We start from the raw sequence: 17482 nt of genomic DNA on the forward strand, positions 1-17482 counted from the left end.
TTTTGACTCCATACATTAGAATTTAGGCTTTCTGCATTATAAAATATGCTTAGTGAGTTATATGCATAAATTTTAATTATTGCCAATTAGTGCTCATTATTGCTTGTTAAGTGCTGTTAAGCCAATTAAGTTACGTGTGTTATTATAAAATACACTTAGATTTTGGCATGGAATGCTTGGTGTGATTATATAGAATCTGGGGGTAAGTAAGCACACCTAAATTTTGGCATGCCAGCATAGCTAATGCTGGTATTCTTCTATATCAGGTGTACCCTGAAGCCAGTATAGAACTGGCGTTAAGTGTATCTTATTGTGATAGCTACACCTTTGTGCCAGGTTATAGAACTGGACCCCCTATTGAAGGATAGATTTCATGAGGGTCTATTCTGAACATGTGAAAACCAATTCAATAACCTAATTGCTCACATTTAAACATGTGTTACACACACAGAAATGTTTAGAATTCTATCCTTTATGTGTATATATTTACACTTTCAAGTGCCTTTGTGCAAATGATGTTTAGTTATTTGCAGTGCTTTTTTTGCAGAAAAAAAGGTGCTGGTACTCATTATGGGCGGGGTCACCACATATGGCTCCACCCCTATGATAGTCACACCCACATTAACCACACCCCCTATACCAGCCATGGCGCATATAAACAGACATCATTGAAAATATTATAGTACTATAGGAGAAAAAAATAACGTGATTTTTTTTCATGATAAATAATCTCTGTAAGCTCTTACAGCTCCAGTATACCCAGTGCAAAATAAGACAGCCAATGTAAATTCTCAAATTGGACATATTACAAACACTAAAATGAAAATAAAATGATTTTTTTCTACCTTGGTTGTCTGGTGACTGTTTTTCTTTCCATATTGGTCCCAGTCTGTGATTCTGCTTTCCTTTGTTTTCGCTTAACTCTTCTGTGCCATTTGTCATTTTTGTCTCCTGTTTCTTTGCTTTCTTCAATATTTTTCAGGCTCTCTCTCTGTCCAGATTTAATTCATTCTTACTATCCATTCTTTAATTTCCTTCATCTACCTTTGGCTTTTCATCTTTTCCTCACCCTTGTTCTCCCCATGCCCCTTCCTCTTATTCTCCAGTCTTTCTCTATTCCCCTTTTCCATCCAGCAGCTCTGCTTTCTCTCCCCATCCTTCCAGTGTCTCCCCTATTTCTTTCTGCATTCTTCCATCCAGCGTCATCCCTCTTTCTCTCCCCATCCTTCCGTTTTCCCTCTCTCTCTCCCCAACCTTCCATCTGTTTTCCCTCTCTCTCCCCATCCTTCCATCTGTTTTTCCCTCTCCCCAATCCTTCCATCTGTGTTTTCCCTCTCTCTCCCCATCCTTCCATCTGTTTTTCCCCTCTCTCCCCATCCTTCCATCTGTTTTCCCCTCTCCCCAATCCTTCCATCTGTTTTTCCCCTCTCTCCTCAATCCTTCCATCTGTTTTTCCCTCTCTCTCCCCATCCTTCCCTCTGTTGGTTTCCCTCTCTCTCCCCAATCCTTCCCTCTGTTGGTTTCCCTCTCTCCCCAATCCTTCCCTCTGTTGGTTTCCCTCTCTCCCCCCAATCCTTCCCTCTGTTGGTTTCCCTCTCTCCCCCCAATCCTTCCCTCTGTTGGTTTCCCTCTCTCCCCAATCCTTCCCTCTGTTGGTTTCCCTCTTTCTCTCTCTCCCCAATCCTTTCCTCTGTTGGTTTCCCTCTTTCCCTCTCTCCCCAATCCTTCTCTCTGTTGGTTTCCCTCTTTCCCTCTCTCCCCAATCCTTCCCTCTGTTGGTTTCCCTCTTTCTCTCTCTCCCCAATCCTTCCCTCTGTTGGTTTCCCTCTTTCCCTCTCTCCCCAATCCGTCCCTCTGTTGGTTTCCCTCTTTCCCCAATCCTTCCCTCTGTTGGTTTCCCTCTCTCCCCAATCCTTCCCTCTGTTGGTTTCCCTCTCTTCCCAATCCTTCCCTCTGTTGGTTTCCCTCTCTCCCCAATCCTTCCCTCTGTTGGTTTCCCTCTTTCCCTCTCTCCCCAATCCTTCCCTCTGTTGGTTTCCCTCTTTCCCCAATCCTTCCCTCTGTTGGTTTCCCTCTTTCCCTCTCTCCCCAATCCTTCCCTTTGTTGGTTTCCCTCTTTCCCTCTCTCCCCAATCCTTCCCTCTGTTGGTTTCCCTCTTTCTCTCTCTCCCCAATCCTTCCCTCTGTTGGTTTCCCTCTTTCCCCAATCCTTCCCTCTGTTGGTTTCCCTCTTTCCCTCTCTCCCTAATCCTTCCCTTTGTTGGTTTCCCTCTTTCCCTCTCTCCCCAATCCTTCCCTTTGTTGGTTTCCCTCTTTCCCTCTCTCCCCAATCCTTCCCTCTGTTGGTTTCCCTCTTTCTCTCCCCAATCCTCCCCCCCCCCCCCCGCGACACTCCGGGCGAGTGCTGCAATTATTATTATTATTTTTTTTTTTTTAAAGACTCAGAACGTGCGAACGATGCAGCCAGCAGCGATTGAAAGAGGCTGTCTGGGCTGGCGTCTGCGTCGGAGCTTCCCTCACCCTCTGCGAGTCCCGCGAAACAGGAAGTTGTAACAACGAAGGCGGGACTCGCAGAGGGTGAGGGAAGCTCCGACGCAGACGCCAGCCCAGACAGCCTCTTTCAATCGCTGCCGGCTGCATCGTTCGCGCGTTCTGAGTCTTAAAAAAAAAAACTAAAAAGTGCAGGACTGGAGTCGCCCGGAGTGTCGCGGGGGGGGGGGGGGGCGGGCAAAAAAAGGTGCCGGTACGCTGTACCGTTGCGTACCGGCACAAAAAAAGCACTGGTTATTTGGAAAAGGGCATACACAGGGGTGGAGGACAGGTGAGGCTTCCACTTACATGCATAACTTACAGAATCTTTGTGCCTAGTTTCCTTTATAGAATAGACTCCTGCTGCATGCTTATAAATGAGGAAAGGGCTTCTAATGTTATTATGGGTGATCATCTGGCATCCAGTGATCACAAGATGGTGTAGTTTGATATTAGGACACACATTGAGAGGACTGATTCAACAAAGAGGGCCCTAGACTTCAACAAAACTAACTTTGATAAGATAGAGGAAATCCAAAGAGCTAGATGGTAACATCTAGGAAAAGTAGAAATGTAGTGGGGAAAACATAAAGACATTATTTTAAGGAAATCAAACTTTTTATTATTTTTGCTACTTTTTTTTTGTTTTGTTTTCACTTGTGAGCCCCATTGTTATCCTGTCTTTTTGGTTTATAATGCCACTTATTTATAATGGGGGAATGCTATATATGGCACCTTAAAAATCAGCACCGAAAAAAACACTCAGTGTGATTTTATAAACTACAGTTACACATAGTTTATAGAATATGCTCATATGTTGTTCTGGAAACTAAAATTTAGGTGCACCCATGTAGGCCACATAAAACCAGGCCAAAATACCTGTGCCAATAAAACTCATAGAAGTGTCGCCAAATGCCAACATTGGGGAGTTTCTGGCTGCCAGAGCAGGACCATAGGTGCCCGGTATAAGAGGCTTGGAGAGGCAAAGAGGCATATTTTCAAAGCAATTTGGGAGGCTAAGTTCCATAGGTTTCTATGGAACTTTGGGAGGCTAAGTGCTTTGAAAATGAGCCTCTTAGTAAGCCTCCCCTGAGGGGTTTAAATTGTTGATTTACCTCCATCTTCACAGCAGGAGCTGCAGTGAAAGCCCTGTAGCCTTGTGTAACCAGTTGTAGAAATTGGTTTATGGTTTGTTTACCTTACTGCTAGAAGAGCAGGGGGTGGGGGTTGGCTGGAGGTGTCCTGGGTTGTCAGGGAGATATTTAAGGAGGATGACTTCCTGACCTGCACTGAGGACAGATAGCAGCAGAATCGGATACTGGCCAGCATGATCAGAAAATCACCAGACAACAAAGGTAGAAAAGATCATTTTATTTTCATTATAGTGTTTGGAATATGTCCACTTTGAGAATCAGGTGCTCAACATTAAAAGTTTATATTTATTTACTTATTTATGGCATTTTATCCCACATTAAACATGAATTAGGGTGTTTTGTGGCTCTACATGAGAATTGTGATATTATGATCCCTTGTTTCATATTGTTGACGGTCTGCATTTTCCATATGGGTGGTATATTGGTGTATTAGGTTCTGCCCAGTGTAATATTTATGGTACAGTAAGGTTCTGAGTGTGTTTTTGCACAAAGTTGTGCATAGTGTTTTGCAGTTGAGCGATTGTGGTTAGAATATGCTTTGAGCAACCACTTTATTCTTTGACATATGATACATATCTAATATCTAAATTTAGTAAAAGGTATTAATTGTGACTTTTTATTAATTTATTTTTTCTGTGTGTTAGACAATTATGGATTTAAGCTCCACCCCTGGCCCCACCCCTAACCCCGCCCCCTTTAGCCTCCCCAAACAGTTGGGCCACCGACCGCCTATGAGCAGGACCATTTCAGGTGTTGGGGCACAGAGATTTAAAGGTATTTAAAGGTTGAGTTGGGGGTCACGGGGGAAGGAGGGGCATCAAGAGCTGGGAGAGGGTGGATAGTGGGGGCAGGGCAAAATGCTGTGCCCCCTCCATACACCCACTTTGGTCTCATGCCTCTCTAAAATTGAAAATCTGGCTATGCCACTGATACAGAATAGCACTTAGGTGGAATTTTGGCTGTTCTGCAAATATGGTCATACATACATGTATAAATTCCATTATTTAAAACATTAAACTGTATAAAGGACACAGAAAACTTATCATGATACACTTGGAAATTCTTTTTGATATGGCCAGTGCCGCCCAACACACTTGGGATAATTTCTGTGTCTTTCTGCGACATTTTCATGGTCTTTGATTGAGTTTGTTAGTACTTGAAGATCTTCTCTTTCTCCACACATAGTACAAAGTCACTTGGTACATATGCTTCTATTAATAGTGTTGTTCTAGTGCTTTACTCCTTTACCATCAGGTCTGGTTTGGCCTTTGTGTGTGAATGTTTTGTGGATTTTTTAAAGGTTCCAGTATTTCACTGGATGATCTTTATTATTTGCAAGAAGTGTCCCGTTTAATGAAAAGAAGCAGATGGACCTATCTTACAAGAAATCAAGACCAGAAGCTCCTTCATTGTCTGCAGTTTCATTGTGAACATAACATAAATCTTTAACATGAATAATTCCTTTTTGGTGAAAGACATGCTTGGGGTTTGGAAAAGAAAATTCTAAAGTTGTAAAAAAAACTTCTAAAATTGAAGGCTTTTTCCAATCAGATCTTAGAGGCCACTATTTTGTAGTGCAATAAATGGTAACATATCATTATCAAGTCTGGTAGTCTGTGCTACCTGGAGGAAAAAGGAGAGTATCACCTTGATGTGGCAGGAAATGATTCTGTAGCTCGGACCTGCCCTCCAGGCCCACATGTGCACAGAGGGAAGGATTAGGACAGCAGTTGTACTTGGTGGTTCAATCATTAATGGGCCAATGATCAGAAGCAAACGCAGGAGGTAGAGGCTATTAGTGCTATACTAACGCCTGTGTTTGCTACCACCCCATGATCAGAGCCACCTTTATGCATCGGTCACTATTTGCGAATCAGTAGCCTAGCACATGTGCAGAATATTGCGTTTGATAGCACCTGTCACTAGACCACCACTCTCTATTCTGCGCTGCCTCACCACTCCTCCTCCTCAAGCCACCCACACCGTACTGCAACTGCTGCTTCCTGCCTCCAGTCCATTTCTAGACTCCCTCCAAATCCCCTCCTATGCACCTCTGGGACCCCAAAAAACCCTGGTGGTCTAGTGAACCCCCTCCCGACCCCCCACAGAACCAAAACTTTCTCTTGATCCTCCCAATGCTATCCAGTGCCAATACAGCCCCTCAACCTGGTGGGCACCTGCCAGTCCCTGCTGGAACCCTAGTGATGAGCCCTGGTGGTCTAGTGAGATTCCTTCCCTCCACCCCCCACAGACCCTTCCACATACCTTAAAAACTCCTTATATGGTACTTAGGCCCTTCCTATTGCATCCCAAGATGCACTGGGAAGGGGCTGGGCACTGCCATTTTGGTCTGAGTAGGCCCAGAGGCAGGAGGGAGGATGTGGGCCGTGTTGTGGAGGACAGGATGGCAGTGCTGCTCAGCCCGACGGGAACATCGCCGAGTTTGGCTTGCATCTCTGAGGTGGCAGCACTGGATAAACATTTCCAGCCTTTATATGATAAGTTTAGCAGCATGCAGGGCCAGCTGGAGGAGCCTGACTAGATGTTCACCAGACATAGCAAAGTACGGGGGGGGGGGGGGGGGGGGGGGGCAGGTGGCCTTGGAGAAGCAGGGTCACCAGTGTGAAGGACTCCCAGGCCTGCCTAAAGCAAGCATTGGAGGACCTGGAAATTCACTCCAGAAGGAGCAACATAAGGTTGGTGGGTCTGGATGAATCGATGAAGGTGCCTGAGCTGCTGGGCTTTCTAGAGGCCTGGTTCTCCTGGGAATTGCAGCTGTCAGATCACCTTGGACTGCTGCACATTGAGAGGACTCATCGGCTGGGTTCTAGACAACTGGCGAAACAGTTGGTTATTCTTAGGGTTACCATACGTCCGGAGTTACCCGGACATGTCCTCTTTTTGAGGACATGTCCGGGTGTCCGGACGGATTTGGCCAGCCTGCCCGTTTGTCTGGATTTCTGGACAAACGGGCTGGCTGGCGGGGGCGGGCGGGGGCAGGACTCCCCTCCCCTTACTCTACTATCCCTGATGGTCTAGAGGCTCTTTCCTGCCCCGAAGAGGTACCTCTAGATCACCAGGGATAGTAGAGTAAGGGGAGGGGAGGTGACGGGGGGGAGTGGAGATGACAGGGGGTAGGCAAGGTGATTGGGGGAGGAGAGGAATATGCAGCAGGGGCGGGGAAATGGCGTGAAAGGGGCGGGGCAGGGGCAAGTGCCCTCTTCTTATGAGGACAAAAAATGGTAACCCTAGTTATTCTAAAACATTTGAACTATGTGTACAAGGTTGCAATTCTGCAGGCTCTTCGCAGAGGAAATCTTTGTCTTATGGCAATAAGAAGGTCTTGTGTTTTTAAGATTATTCGGCAGATGTGTCTGCTAAATGTCACAGCTTTGCCCCTATTTGTAATCAGCTGTTAGAGTGAAAGATAAAATTTGCACTCCTGCATCCTGTTCGCCTGTGGATTTTTCATCAGGGTCAGGCCCAGTTCTGTGAGACAGTGGAGGATCCCGAGGGTTCTTAAATACTTTGGACTCATCGGTGGAAGCTAGGACCTCATTGGAGCAATGATCATAACTGCTGTATTGGACACTGGAGGTGTGCCTTGGTGACTTTTCTTTTAGGGAGATTAAGGTATTTTTGGCAGGCATCTTTGAACACCCTTCTAGCCAGTAGCCATAGCAGCATGCTGTTCAGCGTGCTAGCCCTCAGGACTGTATGCATGGTATAGTATAAACTTTTTTTTTTATCTGGGCCGTTTTATACTTGGTGGACACCAAACGAAGCAGATACGTATGTGGAAAGCAATATTTAATTGATATGGATCAATAAAAAATTAACAAGCCCAAGGTTTGGATGGCTTCCTAAAAGAAAAGTTCATAAGCCATTATTAAAATGGACTAATCCATTGCTTAATTCTGGGATAAGCAGCATAAAATGTATTGTACTGTTTTGGGATCTTGCCAGGTACTTGTAACCTGGATTGGCCACTGTTGGAAACAGGATACTGGGCTTGATGGACCTTCGGTCTGTCCCAGTATGGCAACACTTATGTAGGCAGCCTTTACAGCTGTCTATGCTTCCCTTCTATCGGCCAGCTCCAGAGCTGCTGTAAAATCTAGCTCATTAAAGCTAGGCATTCTGGAGCTGTGCATCGCATGAAATGCTCATTATAATACTAATGAACTGGTTGTAATACATTTGCATAGGGTTCTCAATAGCTGCTAATGGCACATGTTAGAACCACAGAATCCCCCTTTGTGCATTACTCGCTAAATAATGTTTGCTTTAAAGCAGCTACAACCGGTCTAAAGCAGAAGTTGAAAACTTAGTAACCTTTGTGTATCGGCCTCTTATTTTGTATTGTATTGTGAATCCTCCAGGAACACCTGAAACACCTACTGTACCTAATTGTACACCACTACAAAAGCCCTCAGGTCTGCAGGTGTCTTCTATCTATATGTTCAGGTAGTATTTTGTGATTTTTTGAAGACTCATAATTTCCACCATGAGTGTACTAGTTAGAGTGGGATATAGACCTGGGTCCCTTTCTCTACAGTCCACTGCACTAACTATTAGCTTCCTCCTGGGACCAGCTTTCTGCTCTAATAGGAATGGCCACAATATCTGAAGTTGTCACAGAGCCTGGTATGTACTCTCACTGTCACATCTTTGGGGGGTGGGAGGGGGTCAGTGATCTCTAGGGCATTAAGGGATGGTCACACCTTAATCCCTCCAGGGCTCAGCTGGTCAGTTAGGTTATATGTTTGTCCCAATTTTTGTCCTATACATTTTTATCCCTAACATGCCCCCAACTCACCCCTTGCGATTTAGATGAACTAAGTAGAAACTTGTCTGAAATCTGAGTTTAAAAAATCACAACTTGGATGTTTTCCCATGAAAAATGTCCATCTGGAGCTTTGTGCCACTTCTGAGATGTTGGTCTCTTTTGAAAATGAACGCCTTAGTATCACAAGATTTTTTTCTGCAAATCTTTTCAATTCTCTGCCATTTCTATAACTTTGAATAATAATTATGATGAAAACACAGAGACCATTTGCAGCCACTGTGGGATCTTCTGTGGTGGGCCCCATATTCTTGTGTAGCAGGCTGTCAAAATGTTATGTCTTTGCAGTGTCAGACAAAATGTTCTGGCCCCTGGTCCAAGTGTCAATTAAAGGATATCCGAGTCCCCGCATAAATTCACAACCAGATGGAAAGGTCCTTGGACAGTGCGGAGGAGGTTGGGGCCCCTCATGTATGAGGTGGCCAGTGAAAGGGGAAGGGTCCACACCTTTCATGTGAATGTAATAAAACCCTGGATAGAGGGAGAGATTTATGGCTAGCCCATGGTGGGGGGGGGGGGGGGGGATCCGGAGGAAGAGTTAGGTCTTCAGATTTCGGACATTTTTTAACCAGGGATCCTCGGGATTAATGCCCAATTGAGCCCTAAACAGCAAAGAGATATGAGTCAGCTCATGAAAGAGTTTAGGGATGTGTTAATACCGTGCCCTGGGCAAACCCGCCTCCTGGAGCACGAGATTGTGACGGAGCCTAAGCAAGTTTACCCTAGCTGTGGATTACAATATAGCTCATCCCGTGGGCTGGTGGATTACAAAGGACCTTGTGGAGTCCGAGTCACTGAACTCTGGGGGTAAAAGGAAAAACTTCTAGACCATGAAAGAGCAGAGTTTGAGCCGGAAGGGGCACAGGCTGTGGTGACCGTATCACGCTGCCCCGTGGCTGTGAGCTTTACATTATTTAATTTTCTTGCAACTAGTAAAATGAAGTGTGAGAGAGTCTCTGGTTCCTGCTATGGCATTTCTGGGAGGAAGATGTATCAGAGGTTGCATATAGGGTGGGCCATGGATGGCAGGCCTGGCGTGGGATAAAGTTGCCAGTGCCACTCCTGACTATCCCAATCCAATAGAAGGTTAGGTGGCTTGCCCAAGGCCTCAAGGAGCAGCTGTTGTATTTGAACTGACGCCTGCTACTTCCTAGCCTACTGTTCTAACCATTATGCTGCTCCTCTGTGCTTGCCTAAGTCTCCTTGACTAATATGTAACGTTTTTCCTTTCAGTTCCACTTCTAATTGCCTCACCTTAAGCACATCCTCTGGCGATAGGTTCCATAGATCAATTGCGGCCTCTGTGGAAAAATACTTTGATTTGTTTCCAGTCTTCTGGTTTTTAGTTTCATGTCCACTTTTTTTTTAGTGTTGTTTGAAAGGTTAAACAACCTGTTTTTTTTTCAATGCTTATCAACCCACTCCTGGAGGCACAGCTAGCCAGTTGGGTTTTCAGGATTATCACAAAGATTATGCATAAATTCCATTTGCATATATTAGAGGCCCATTTGGAAAACTGGCCATTTAGTTCTATTCTCTGTTTTCTATCTTTTAGCCAGTTTCCAATGTGCAACAGGACACTGCTACCTTCATCCCTTGATCTCATGAAGAACTTTGTCAAATGCTTTTGAGAAAATCCAGATACACTGTGAGGTGATTTAGTCTCATTTTCCACGGCTCAACAAAATAAATGGAAAACAATTAACATGCAGTAAATGCGGCTGAGATGTAAAAGTTAATGCTTTGCCTTGTGCATGGCCATTGTCACAGTCCAGATTCAGAGGGGGAGTGGGGAGGGAAAAATAGAAAATGAAGGATGGGAGGTAGTGAGAAGAGAAGAAAGAAGGTGGAGCTAGTGACACTCTAGGATTTCCCTGTGACCGTCCCATCACTTGGCCATGTCTACACTGATGTCAGGTGCACTGAGGACTCACTCAGCCTGATTATTTGCATGAAATAATTCATTAGTTACATACCAGTTATGTGTGATAGTCATACATAAAATGCAGCCTGGAACTCCTTTTTAGCAGCAGCAAACATTGATTATAGTGAGAGATATTCCTTTAGTCAAGGAACTTAAATGCAGAGAATAAGGTACCTGCACAGCAGTAGTGACAGACATTTCACAGATTCCTCTGTGGGGAAATGAAATGGGGTTCTACAATTAAGCCTTTGTAACTATAGAGCAAACACACTAGACCCAGGATCAATACACTAATGCAAGTATTACTGTAAGGTATATTTTTCTGAGATACAGGAAGAGATTTCTTAGCCTATAATTAGTTGTACAAGAGCAAGCTGCAAAATATGAAGAGAAAGTCTCTCTCGCTCACATGCATGCACAAATGCACACAAACTGCATTTTTCTGTGAGGAACTTTCTTCCAGCCCAAAACATTTTGGGATCAATATCCCTTCCCTTTGAAGGGATTTCTCTTACACGTATACTGATATCATGTGACGTAGCTTGATTTCTGAAGCACTGCATCTTCATGGAATTCAGGATCTAATTTTCAACATCGTGCAGCATAAGAAAAAGTATAAGGAATAAAATAGACCTATCCTGTCTTCTGGTCAACATGCATCTCTTCAAAGCCTAAATTAAGGTGTTCTGTATCTTAAAATTGCCAGAGAATATCCTCTGCACCTCACACAGTGCCATCCTTCTACATTATCAATCCCATTAAATCAGACAAAGCATTCTCTGCATAGAGACAAACAGGAAATGTTTTCACTTGTAAATACTGTAGGTGCATGCCTCATGTGTGACTCTATTGTTTATAAGATCATCATGTAACTGACTCATGCAGATATTTCCTTTATTAGAATTCCAAGGCGTTGCATATGTTTCTATGTGCTATAATCAGTCCATTTAGACAAATAGACAGATGTTCACATTAACAGGTTAAGATATTTTTATTCTTTCTCATGCTTGTTTTGCCTTCATTTAGGCAATTCTATTCCCTGCAAATTCTGGCTGTAGTATTTTTCAGTATTTGAAGAACATGTTGTTATTCAAATCAGCAAGCCCTTTAGGTTCTTATTTTGCAGATCTGCCAATAGCAAAGCTTGTCTGGTCGTCACCACTGCAGCATTTCAACATCACCATGGCAACCTGGATTGTCATTCCCCAGACATCGTGAGGGAATGCTCCAAGATTACCGGTGCCCTCTGAAGGGGATGAAATGGAGTTGGGGCGGGGGGGGGGGGGGGGGGGGGGGGGTGGGAGAAGAGTGAGCAGAACAGGGATACTGAGGGATGTCGACAAGAACATTCACATGTTTGAGAAAATATTCTGCCTTTCTTTCCCAAATCTACCCAGTGTGTAGAGCTGCTGTTCAAGACACCATTCGCTGGCTACTTAAGACTGTTAGCTATAAACAGCTTTTTGTTGATGTCTGCTTTCCTTATTTTGATTAAATAAAAAAGCTGAATCATCTCCCCTTCTTGTTTTTCTTTTACTTGTATTTCCCCGGCAGTACCTTCCCGCATTCACAGGCACATATGCACACTATCCATGCCTGGGTTTCTGGCTTCATGTCCCAACTTCATTTGTTCTGGGGAAAGTTTATGCTCAATGTCTAAGACAAGGAACATTAGCACTGGGAAAAATGAGAAAACTACAGATCCCGAGAGAAGAAGCTGAAAATGTATCCAGTATTGCGTTCAAAATCATCTATGGAGAAGCCCCGGGATACATGACAGACCTCATAGACCTACCAACCAGAAACACATTTAGATGAACAAGAACATTAAATCTCCATCACCCAAGCTGCAAAGGCCTCAAATACCAATCAACCTATGCATCCAGCTTCTCCTATATAAGCACACAACTATGGAACGCATTACCAAGCGCCTTGAAAACAACATATGACCACCTAAACTTCTGGAAACTACTAAAAACTAACTTGTTCAAAAAGGCATACCCTAACAATCCAACTTAAATGCCTGAACCCTGTGACATAACGAAACCAAAGCTAGAACTGGACATAACTTAACTCTTCCTCCTTACGATTCCCAATGTGTTTGTCACACATGAACTTTACTCTATCACAACCTCACAATGTATTTGTTCAAACCGGTACTGGCGATCGCCTCTACATTACCATGTAAGCCACATTGAGCCTGCAAATAGCTGGGAAAATGTGGGATACAAATGTAACAAACAAATAAATAAATAAAACCCTTTTCTGGATCAAGTACCATATATCATCAGGCGGTAGACTTTTCCTGTTGTTTGAACAAGCTTACTGAGGAAAATTTTCATCAGCAATGTTATTTATTTCCTTTTTCTTCTCTTAGATAGCAGTAATTTAGTAGGTCCATGTATACAAAAGAGGCTAAGGTAGTCCTGCTTTTTCATCCCATTATGGTGGTAGATTAGTGGTTCTTACCTCTCCCACCTTAAAGAAATTGGAACTAGAAGTACATGAATGGAAGGCGTAAGCCTGTCACTTCTGACATAGATCCATCTGTTCATCATAGTTTGTATTCAAAATTTTCTATATACTTACTAGTAAAACATGACCATTTCTGGAGCAAATGAAACGGGCGCTAGCAAGGTTTTCCTCCCGAACTCCGCCCCCTCCCTACCCACCCCTTCGGCGTTGTGAAGCCACTGACCGCCATTGTTCCAGACCTCGTCAATGCACGCCACCTTCATCTCCCGAGTCCTTGTTGGTTGTAAAGCCATTGCTCCGCCCTCGATGTCATCACGTTTGACGCGAGGGCGGGGCCCAGACACAGCGATTTCGGTGGCTTCACCACCACGAACCCTTCGAACCGGAAGGAAGTGCCTGCAGGTACTGACAGTGACGTCAGTGTCCTCAGAACGTTGAGGGTGAGTTTTATTATATAGGATTAGTTACTTACTAATTTTGGGACAGAGAAGCCTCACTTCGGTGGTCAAAAAACTAAAAGAGTCACTGCTAAAGTAAAGGAAAGTGAACTTCTTAGAATCCGATGAGTTACAAAATCTAAGATAACATAGTTTTAAGAAATGAAAATTGTGCCAAATTAATTTGATTGATTTCTTTGACTGGGTGACCAAAGAACTGGAAACAGGACACATACTTGATGTTGTCTACTTTGATTTCAGCAAAGACTTTGATATGGTGTGTCACAGGAGGCTCGTGAGTAAACTGAGTGGGCTGAAGTTAGGATCCAAAGTGGTGAAATAGAATAGAAATTGGGGGACTGATAGTCAGTGTGAGTTAACTAGCCAAGAATGGCCGCAGACCGGTTAACTCGCATCTTGGCAGATAACCGGTCATTTTTCAGTGGCATTTAACCAGTTATTGGCATTGAAAATGCTGGTTAGTGCAGAGTGGTTGGACCTTGCAGTCCCAGTAGTTGTGTTGAGAACAGCATCGCTTATAGACTGAGTTTCCAAACTCCCTGAAGAAGACTGGCAAAATACTGGCTGACATTTATTTATTTATTATTACATTTGTACCCCACACTTTCCCACTCAAAGCAGGTTCAATGCGGCTTACATAATAATATGGATTACAGAATACTGAAAGAGAAAATATAGGTTAATCATATTAGAATAATAGAAGAAATAGGTAGGTAGAGATGGGAAGAGTGAAGGGAGTAGGAGAAGTATGAGCAAGGGGTAGATGAACATTGGAGGAGGGGTAGAGGAGGCAGGAGGGGGAAAGGGACACGGGAAAAGTATAGGGAAGTTTGGTGGGAGATGTAGTCTGAGTCATTGCTGTTGTCTTCTAAATATGTGTTGGGTAGATAGGTTCAAAGAATTAGATTGGGTCATTTGATGATTAAAAATGATACATGTTTATGATAAGTGTTTATTATTTACATTCATGAGTACTTTTCTGTAATAAAGTGTGCTGGAGGTTTTTTTTGCCGATGATTGTTCAGCTTAAATACAAGTTGTTTACATGGATATTCTGAGGCTTTTCCTCCTAGTGTGATACTATTTAAGTGAAGTTGATTAGAGTGTTGTGTGGTGTTTATCTGCTGTCATCTACTATGTTACTATTTTATGCAAATGTAAGTATTCTCTACATTTAGGAGCTTAGTTGGCTCATAAATGTAAGCATCTTGCAACAGAATTGCCCTATGTGCCAGGATGTAGATGAAGTTTACTTACAGATTCCTAATATCAGACAAATTAAATTATGGGAAACCTATTATAAAAACATTTGGGGAAGGAACCCAAAGGTTTGGAATCCATTGTCAAATGATCTGTGGTGCCAGTCATAAAGGGTTTAGATGCTTTTAAAAGACTTGGTTATTCCAAATATATTTGCAGTTATAGCTGAATTGTGTAATAGAATGTTTTGTGTAAGGGGGTGTGGATTTGATATACTGCCTTCCTGTGGTACAAACAAAGCAGTTTATGATATGCAGGTATGTTTTTTTAGTTGGAACAATGGAGGATTAGATATAGCATAAATGTCAATATTCTGGCAAAGAGTTGTTCTATAAAATGGCACCTACCTGTGATGATGCATAATTTGAAGGTGAACATACACTTGAGCAAAACCTGTAACACAGCATAGGTGGGACACTCAATTACACATATAAATTTTAAAATACCATCATTGAGCACATGTTAAAATAATCTAGGTGCAAGCATTTACTCCAGTTCCATGACTGGTGTGAGCACTCATGCCTAAATTATGCATGTGCATTTCACTGGTTATTATAGTACACCTCAAAGGAAAGTTGGCACCTGCTTTTCTTTATAGACTAGGTTCCAGATAAGTGCCTTTTATGTGCTTAAATATAGGTTTTCCACCCAATTATAGAACTGCCTTCCCAATCCCCCTTCACACTTATTTTATCTAGATGTTCCTTTCCCTATGCACTGTAGCTGGGTTGCCCATCCAGGACCCAGCCAGGCTCAACCCTGCTTAGCTGCCTCTTCCTCCACAAGACTGTTACCTTCACTCCACAGCAATCTGGTGCCTCTGAGCCTTGGCTCCAGAACCTGTGAACTCCCAGGACTTCCTCCTCCCTCCGTTCCTTTCACAGAGGCACATTCAAAGCCCAATGTTTATAAGTAAGAGCTTTTATTTTCTTGCTTCAAATCAACAAAACACTCTTCACTCCAGGTTGTTTAGGCTAGCAGCCCAGAGCACAATTCAGGTTCAACACAGTCAAATTCAGGTTCAAAAACAGTCCATATAACTTCACTTCACTTTAGCTCAGATTACTTCACTTAAGGAACAGTACATTATCAGAGGAAAAAACCAAATAACTTGGTAGGTTGCAGCCCAGACCTTTTTAGTATGAAACAGTTTACACAGTCTTTCTTCCACCTTCTTACAGCACGGTTACACAGCTTTATTCCCACCTGGTTCAGGCTGGGGTTTCAATTGTGCCCAGCTCTCTTTCTCTCCCACAGGCTGCACCTGTTTCCTCTTTAGTAGAGATTGCCCCCAGTGCCTCAGCCTCTCTCCTCTGGTCTTCCACCAGTCTCTCCAAGGTACAGCTAGCCACCCTCTTACAGCAGCTTTTTGGGTTTGAGCCAGGGCTCCAATCTCCATCTGTTCCTCCCCTAGTCCTTCAGTAATCTCCATTTTATCCTCCTCTTCAACTTCCCCTTCCCCCAATCTCTCCAGCTGGCCCTCATCACCTTCCTCAGAGACCATTTCCCAATCTTCTATCTCCTCCCCTAACTCTTGCACAGCCGGGTGGGGAAGAGAAGGATTCTGGGACTGGTAGTTCCTCCCCTTCTTCCTTAACCCAGCCAACCTCTCTGCCTCCGGTAGCCCAGCTTTCTGAATGTGGGTGTTGTGCACATGAAATCTGCCCCGTTGGGATTCCCCGGCTCCCTATACCCCCTTTCTTCGTGCCTTCCCGGATCCCCTTTCACCTTCACTCTCACAGCACCTGTTCCCTTTCTCCATCCAAACACCTGTTCATCATTCACAACTGTCTCCTTTCTCCCCTCTGCAGCCTTCTCAACCTTTTTTCCCCTGCCTCTAACTTATCCTCCCCTTGTTACTCACTCATCCATAAAATATTCTCCCCCTTCTCACTTGATTTGTTTAGACTCTCTTTCCTCTTTTTCTCCCTCTCCCTTCATCATTCTCTTTTTCATACTTGTCCTTCCTTCTCACCCCTCCCTCTAGCTATCCCCATTAGGCTTTTTCTCCTCTTTCCGTAAGCTCTTTTCCACTTGATTCTGGATCTGAATAATGCACCAGTCTTGCCTGCCCTCCCCATTCTCTTCCTCACCATATGGCTTACACTGGCTGCAGGAGAGGGATTTAATTCATTATCTCCTGCTGCTGTGGGGCCAGTATCCTGATAAAAGCTGCAAGATCTCACAGCTCTTGTTTCAAGACCGGCCCTGCTGCAGATGAGAATTGAATTGCACTTTATTAAATCAGAGGGCTGGGTTAGAATAAGTTGATGCCTTAAATTGTAGTAACAGAGGAGAGGCAGGCCATTTTTGATGGGGTGGCACTTGCCACCTCTTGCTACCCTGTAGCAATGACTATGTCTCGATGGCTGTCCTACCTGTCTATGACTTCTCGCAAGATACCAAGCAAAACACAGCTTCTCTAAACCCTCCTCAGATACCAGAGATTTTGAAACCTCCTTCTTCTGAATTATTAAGTCTGCAACATGATTCCTCTAAATCAGTAGGATCTTAAGGATCTGCTCTATAGTCTGGTCAGAAAGAAAAGCAAACTCTTTGATGTTGGGTTTCTGCCAGGTACTTGTGACCTGGATTGGCCAGTGCTGAAAGCAGGATACTGAGCTAGATGGACCATTGGTCTGACCCAGTATGGCTATTCTTATGCTCTTATGTTGTCTTCAGCAGCTGCCCTGGGGCCCCCTATTCCTGACGTCCTCCACTGAATGTGTTTCTTCCTGGCTTGAACCCTAACAGCAGCTGAGATGGACATAGGTGTCTTTTCTTCCAGCTTTTCAGCCAGTCTTGAATGTCCAATTGCTAGTTACCCCTTCATTAA

Source organism: Microcaecilia unicolor, chromosome 7 (assembly GCF_901765095.1).
Source record: "Microcaecilia unicolor chromosome 7, aMicUni1.1, whole genome shotgun sequence".
NCBI lineage: Eukaryota > Metazoa > Chordata > Amphibia > Gymnophiona > Siphonopidae > Microcaecilia > Microcaecilia unicolor.